Genomic DNA, 8,472 nt, shown 5'->3' on the forward strand with positions numbered 1-8,472 from the left:
GAGAACCAATAGACTTTCAGTGAGAACCTGTGAAAGAACTTGTAATAACCTATGATCAAACCTTTGAGAACATGTATGAAAGAGCTTGTAAGGACCTAAAGAGTTCCAGTGAGATGCTATGAATCAGCCTGTAAGAACCTATCAGGGTCCCAGTGAGAACCCTGTAGGAATAAGCCTGTAAGAACCTATGATGGAACCTTTGAGAACCAATAGACTTTCAGTGAGAACCTGTGAAAGAGCTTGTAATAACCTATGATAGAGCATTTGAGAACATGTATGAAAGAGCTGGTAAGGACCTAAAGACTTCCAGTGAGAACTTATGGTAGAATTAGTGAGAATCTGTTAGAGGACAGGTGAGAATCTTTAATAAGAACCTTGGAGAATGTTTGAAAGAACCTGTGAACCTTCTTGTCGCCCACTCATGGGCATTCATGTCCGTTTGCTCTCTCTCCCCAGGGCTGGATGACGAGGACATGCTGCCCTACATCGCCAGACAGGTGGATGCTGACGTGTGGAAGCTGCTTGGCCAGCGCCTGGGCCTGGCACCAGAGTACCTATCACAGCTGGAGCTGGAGGAGCATGACCTCACCCAGAGGGTCTACCACATGCTGCTGGACTGGCGGGTCATCCAGCCATTTGAGGCGGACAAACAGCTGGTGCTGGCGGAAGCATTGCGTAGCTTCGGCCTGAATGACCTTGGGCTGGAGGTCTGCCGAGGTACCTGTTTAGTGGTTGTCAATTGGTACATTCGAGCGTTGTCCTAAAGCATACTATACCGTACCATGCCCGTACCAAGAAGTGCTGAAGCTCTCCTGAAGTGTATCGTATTGTTCTATACAATTGACCACTTCCCGATATGCTGCAAAAAACGTACCATAATTGTGACAGAGGTTGGCATGAGCAGCATGCATGCTTCACGCACATACATCATAATGCAAAGACTTCATTCGCTTTGCTTGGGACACCTGCAAGTAATGACCCTGTCGCAATAATGGTGTGAACCCCTCTGAAATTAACTCATGTGGTACAACATACGTTTTCTCCACAGAGCACATGAATGCTCCAAGCCTGGCGTGGTATGGTACAGAATGCATTAGATTGGTTCATTGTGGTTCTCCTTTGAGTGCTTGAACATGGCCAGTGACGTTTGAAAAAAGTAGTATTCTATGACTCCATTCCTTTAATGGCGCTGGAGGCATCATGCATTTCCTCTCTCCTTCAATCCATTTGGCTGTAGACTCCACAAAGTTGTAAAAGTGTTTTGATATAACCCTTTGGTAGTTTCCCTTGATTTGATACTTGGAGGTGGCGTGCACATGAGGTTATATCATTCATAGAGACTTTGAGCGAAATCTTATAAATGCCAAGGTCAGAAGTCACAGAACTCTGGCTGCAAATTTTGCTCTCCAGCCGTAAGTTCAGCAAGAAATGTCCAATGCTGTTGTTGTATGTAAGGCAGGATGGGAACACACCCAGGTATATTTAATTCAAAGGGGCTATTAGAACGTTCTGTCCTCAAGCTGTAATGTTAAGATCAGTAAACTTCTATTTTGATATACTATGAAGGACCACGCTGTTTGTAGGATTTAGTGATTGCAGAAGAAGGAAGAGGTTTCCAAGTCTGCTTTAAAGGGGATGGCTAGTAACTGATCAGTGGGAATCAGTGGGAATTCTGGATGATTGTTCCAATCCTTGTGGGATTCATTTAAGAGTACATCATATATCTATTGTTGTGTGCAAATTATTTGCTTCAGAATGGTCTCCTATTCAAGTGATGTGCAGTTAAATGTTTCCAGGTTAGCGTGCCTGGTCAGTAACGGTGCATTAATCTGCACATTACTTGAATATGAGACCAAATATGAGACCAAATAATTTTCACACAACAGTAGATATATAATGTACTCTTAAATGAATCCCACAAGGATTGGAACAATCATCCCTCAGCATTCCCACTGATTCCCACTGATCAGTTACTAGCCATCCCCTTTAAGCAGCGGTTGAATCAGTTTAGTTCTAAAATTATCTGAATACCAGAAAATGAATTGTTCATCTCGCGTACATTGCCATAAAAAAGTGAAGATTCATGGTTGAAGTGAATTGAGTGATGAGAACTGATCATCTTTTTATAGTGGGAATGATAATAGAGAAATTATGATGTGATGAATCCCTGTGAATACCCGGTAACTTTCCGTTTTTGCAGCCTTTGGGATTCTCAAATTGGCAGTGTTGTCATAGCAGGTCATCCTTTGACTGATTTTTCATCATATTTCTAGGACTCTCCCTGCGTATCCTTGACCATGTCAGCAAAAGTATTGGGAAAAGCTGGAAGCTCTTCGGCCAAAAGCTCGGGCTTTCCGATGAAGACATTGGCCGTGTGACTGACAGGGGGAACGATACCAACACTGCACGCAGCATCCTTGACAAGTGGAAGAGACGCCAAGATAGGAGTGTGGACCTCCTTGGGGTGCTATCTGAAGCCCTCTCAGCATGCAAGAAACCCAAATTAGCTCAGATGGTCATCAAAGGTAAATTTTCTCCCTTGTCCTCATTCTCATTTTTTTTCTTCTTCATGTCTATTTCTTTCTTCTTTTTTTGTTCAATAGGTCAAAGGTATCATTGGAACGGCATCTGAATGATTTTTTTATCTCTTTTTGAGTTTTTGTCAGAGCAAACTATCATTTTACCATCGAACAGTTGTACAATGCTCTAGAAACTAGAAACAATACATTTGCTGAGCACCAATTAACAAGTCACACAGAGCAACTGATTTATCAGTGACCTTTGATCAAAGCATGTTTTGATAACAAATTGTTTCTGGCAGTAATTGTGTCTTCAGTTTCTATTGCTTAGCAATGTTCAGCTCTGTGTATCTTATATGTCTACTATAGTGACTTAGTTATATCTATTCCTGGGTTCTATCCAATCGTGAATAAAGCCAAACATTGACTAAATGCAATTGTCTAAAATCTTTGAAGCTTACACCGAGCCTAATACCAACTTTGTCCACAAATTCTCTCCTAATTCTATAAAGAGTTACGACCAGTAACTGGAGAGGAGTTTCAACATATAGATTACTAAACTTATGTTTCCCTCTTGATTTTAGTTGATTTCACTTTCTGCAACCCATTGTTTGCAGATGAAATGCTTAGCAGTAATAAAATCAGAAAACTTTTTTGAAACTACACTTTTGCTCTCAAGAAGTTAGATGGCATGTATAGGGGCCAGCCATCCTTGTCAATCTTACAAGTATCAGAAAAATAGTGGTATACTAGGTGGTGTCAATGGGAACCTTGCAACAAAGTCTCTGTATGCAGCGACAGTATTTAGCTTGTGCAAAGTGACTCTTTCTACACTCATTGCATGACACTGGAGTGGGCCTGATTAAGAGTGTTTAAAGGGGAATGTATTCCATTATCATTTCTTTGCTATATTCCATTTGAAAGGGATGGATGACGACGTTTTGGAGATCATCGCTAACATGATGGAGCACAAACTGGATGACATTCTTATGGCTCTCAGGGTGCCAGAGCGGGTGCGTTTCGGCACCAAGGACCGCGGCCCGCCCACCACCGTGGAGCTCCTGAAGTGGTGGAGGGCGTGTCGTTTGGACGGTGCCTCCAATGGCCGCGAGCTCCTGCACAGCGTGCTCCAGAGGTACGGCTGCCACGACGCAGCCACCCTGCTCTGGCCCTGCTCCACCCCGACGAGCGAGGCTGCAGCAGCAGGAGAGGCAGAAGACCTGTGGCAGCCTAAATGGCCACCAGCACCGGCACCAGCAACAGCACCACCTCAGCTCATTCCACAAGGTAATTAAGAATCATTGTTTCTGATGCACATCTCTGTTAAAGGTGGAAATCCCTCTCACCCAAACTGGGTGGGGAAAAAAACCCAGGTTTCAAAAGGCCTCGTGGCTGCGCCACTCGGTCTTGCGTTCAACCCTTTCTCGCAGTGCTCGGTGTGGCAAGTTAGTCTCAATCTTCAGCCACGAGGCCTTGTCAAAAGGCTAGATTAAACCAGGAACTTGAAATTAGGCAAAGTTTTATGTTTTGTATTTTAGATCAAAAACTTTACAACAAAAAAGGGGAAATTATGAGGCAAAAAGTATTGTGGTGGATGCGATGTTGTGGATGGAGTCCACAGTGACTGTATGAAGCAGGGCGGGATGTCACTAGTGCTGTGTGATATTTTATGAAGTAACCGTATGAAGCAGCACATTTGTCAAAATTGCTTTGCTATGTCACTATTGCTTTGTTACATTTCACAAAGTGACCATACAGAGCAGCATGCGATGCCACAAATCCTTTCTGATATCACAGTTGCTTTGTGACATCATTTTCCAACAACTATTAAGAAAAAAGTCATCATAAAGTGATGCCATTTTCCAAATAGTTCAAAATATTGTGGAGTGTCAAACATGCAAACATTCTGAAATAGTCAGAAAATGTATAAACATATGAGAGTCTTTCAACTAATTACTGGAGAATGAATTTTTTAAATCCAAAATATGATGCAGCTATGCTAACCTGTATCTGACCTTTGCACTTAATGAGGACGAAGAGAGGTGTACTTTATGTACAGTATCATGTGATTTTATATATTTGGTGTCTTTTAAGGAATCTTACAGTATACCATGATAACTAAAATGTTCATATACAGATACTTTTATGAATTGCTACTTGATGGGTATTTCCATGTGTTGTTAATTTTGCCGTTATTAGGATGTAGTAATTTTCACTTCACCTTTCACGAAATGAAAAAAGTGCATTAAAAGAAAGAGCACCAGTACTGTGATATTTTTACTTGATGATTCCCTGCACATAAACAAGTAGTGTGTTCTTCATTCAAAGTACTGTACTAGTGTATTGCTATTCCTCAGATATTACAACATCATGGTCCTCACAAAATGCTTGGCACATGCATGGCTTTTTTTTTTCTTCAGTTCTTTGGAAATGGTATCTTCACACATTGTCATCATCATGATTTTAAGAAAATATTTGCACATTGTTTGCGATATGATTCAAGAAAATGAAAATACAGTGAAAAATCATGAAAAATCCAGCTTGTGTAGTATGCTGAGCATCATGTAAAAGACCAAGGGTTGTTTTGAGCTTCAATGCACTAGAGTGCCTATCTGATATCAACTACCATTCAAGTGTAAATTTGTGTTGAAGATAATGATGGGTAATATTGGCCTTACGAAAGGGTCAGCAACATCCAAAGCCACAAACAAATTTGATGTTAATCTGATGCATTTGTATCTGTGTTGGTACTACTGGCATTCTCTCTTTGTTAGTATTTATGATCTTATCCAAAGTTTGGCAGTAAGCATGATTGCAAACATGTGAGAAATTGCATAATGAGGGATTATGTTGAACTGCAATTCAACAAACACTTTGTGAAATGTGTTTTAATCAACAAAAATTCAGGAAAACCAGGGAAGCCTGTGGGTTTTTAATGAAGGCATATCTATTGCAGTGCTTGATGTGGACTCACCCAGTGAATACATTGTGTATTGTTAAATTGTGGTTGAAATACAATGTGGATATAGGAGACTGAATGTGGCTGTATATGTGTCTGCATCTATTTTTCCCTTTCAGATGTTACAACTGCTGTTGTCTTAGCAGAAATTGGGAAAGTACCTTGCCAACCCATCAACCTGGCGGCCATACTCGACGTCCCTAAGGCCAAGCGTGACAAGATTTTCAAAAGTTGGAATGATATGAGCAGGAAGAATATCTTCCTGCTAAAGGACTGGGTGGACAGGAACAAGGGTGTGTACACTGGACATAACCTTGGGATGCAGCTTTGTAAGATCCTATTGGAGGCAGACTTGGTGGAACATGCCGAACTGACTGTCTCAGGTATGTACATAGCCTTATCCTCGCAGAGTTTTTCCTCATTGTCCATCTGGGGTTTTGAATGTTGGACAATTTTGCTGCTGAGTGCATGGCATACAGCATACCCGATCGTCCATATTGTGCTTTTTGCATCGCATAGCGTTAATATTATGTGGAGAAATCTTGAAAGTACGACTCGGGGACTACACAGAACGTGATTGTGTGATAGTGGAACAGTTTGTAAAATCAAATGACAGATATTGTTATACCACGGAACTATGATATGTACAGGGCCGCAGTGGATACAATAAAATCTTTTCATCTTTGCAATGCAACAAACAAACAAACTAACAAATACACATCCTTGAGGACAGATTTTTATGTAATACATGCAGAAATATCACTCAAAAGCTTGTCAGAAAAAGAAAATATATGTATGATTCTACACGCCATACACCAGGGTACCATCATACCTGGGGTACAGTGTTGTGTAGCGCCATCTCGTGTCCATTATACTTCGTAATTCCGTCAGGGATTACGTTGACAAGAGAGACCCGCTGACGCATGCGCAGATTCCCCAATTCGTTGACGGCGCATTTGCACTGAAGCACGGCTTCGGATGCCCGTTTTTTCCCCTGAAAATATCGGCGCGATCCTCAAGAATAGGTTAGCGCTTTAGTGGAATATTGAAACTTAAAGTCTCTTAGTCGAAGTGTAAGTCACTTTCGAGACTATATTTCACGTTTCCGTTATCAAAAAATTAACGATCGGTATGGAGGCGAGCACGGCTGCCTCTCCCAAAACCCCAGCGGCGCCCGCTAAAGCTGGCCCGCTGGTTCCGGGCACCGGCAAGGTCGGTATCCCGGTTGAAAAACACGCAAGCGGTAAGGCCGCAGTAGCTATCAGTAACACCGCGAAGAAGACGATCGCTTCGTCGGTCAGTAATACGAAGGTGAAGAAAGGTACTGCCAAAACCGTAGCGGGATCTTCACAGCAAAAAACTTCTGCTCATATGACTGAATTCGCCGAAAGGCTTGACAAAATGGAAAGTTTGCTTTCCAAAGTTATCGAAGCTCTACCACAAGCGACCGCAAATTCATCGCGTTCGCCGGCCAACATGGCGACCGCCACGGGTAGTGGCGAGCAAGATATGAGTACGCGGGGTGCATACTATCCAACCGCGCCACACGCGGACATGAACTTGCCGGATAACTCGCCCACTGGGCAACTGGATATGTACATGATAGATCATGACGACGATACTGCGTCTGGATTCGACCACGCAGAGCAGATCCCGCAGTCCCAAGTGGAACAGTTTGAGATCCCCACCATAGCAGCTAAATTCGCGATGCCCACTGACATTGGGGATCCAATAGACGATGAAGTGGCAAAGTCGACTACCTATCTCATGACTCACCAACTCGAACTGAAAGTTCTGGAGGATGTGGTTGGAAAGTATCCCTCTCCAAACAATTGTCAGCTCATCGATGTTCCAAAAGTGAATCCGCCTATCTAGGATTTTCTGCCACCAGCGACCAAGAGTCGGGATTTAAAGCTACAACGGGTGCAAAAATCGCTTACAAAGGGATTAAATGCGTTCACAAGATCGCTCTCAGCAGGTCGCATGTCTGATACGCAGCAAGATGCCCTCGCTCTGATTTGCAACGCGAATTTCGAGCTCAACTGTCTCCGTAAGGAGCTGATCAAACCAGACATAAACTCTAGATTTGCACATTTGTGTAAGCCATCACTCCCTGCTACCCGTCTACTGTTTGGAGACGATCTAGGAAAACAAGTCAAGGACTTGAAAGATCAACAGCTAGCGGCAGCTGGAGTCATGAAATCGCAAGGGAGGGCGAGACCAATCGCGGCGTATCAGCGCTCGCTCAGTAGGCCGTATCCACAGAGAGGACGCGGTTTTCAGCATGCGGCATATAACAGACCGGTAGCTGGATCTACTGCTGGACCTTTTTTAGGCCAGAATTACAACAGGAGGGGCAGGCAGCCACCACCTCACACACAAACGCTGAGCTCGTCGAGCCAGGCAACTCAACAGACAGCCCAGCGAGGGGGGCACTCCCATCGGAGGAAGTAGGAGCTGATACCGCCGAAACGGTGAGTAATCTCTGCTTACCTAATCACACTAGACTTGGCACTAGATCTAGTACATTGAAACATGATAGGCCTATTGGAGGTCGACTGAGGCTATTTAGAAATAACTGGAGGACAGTGACACATGATCAATTCATTCTGAACTCAATTTCTGGCATGAAATTGGAATTTAAGGAGGGAAAATTCCCCCCTACAAGCACAAGAAATCCTCACTCCTTTCGGAGAAATTCAATTGACAATGCTCGTGTGCATGAAGAAATCAGAAATCTGCAGACAAAAAATGTTATTGAGCAATGCAGTCATGTGGAAGGAGAGTTCATCTCCAATGTATTCCCACGCCCCAAAAAGAATGGGGGCATACGGTTAATTCTGGACTTGTCAGAGTTAAACAAGTATCTTGTGTATCGTCATTTCAAGATGGACAATATTCACAAAGTACTGGAATTGATATCTCCAAACAATTTCTTAGCCTCAGTCGACCTTCGAGATGCCTACTATTCAGTCCCAGTACATGATGGAGACA

This window comes from Diadema antillarum, unplaced genomic scaffold, assembly GCF_040938485.1.
Source record: "Diadema antillarum isolate AM-2024a unplaced genomic scaffold, OU_Dant_1.0 seq00001769_RagTag, whole genome shotgun sequence".
NCBI classification, from domain to species: domain Eukaryota; kingdom Metazoa; phylum Echinodermata; class Echinoidea; order Diadematoida; family Diadematidae; genus Diadema; species Diadema antillarum.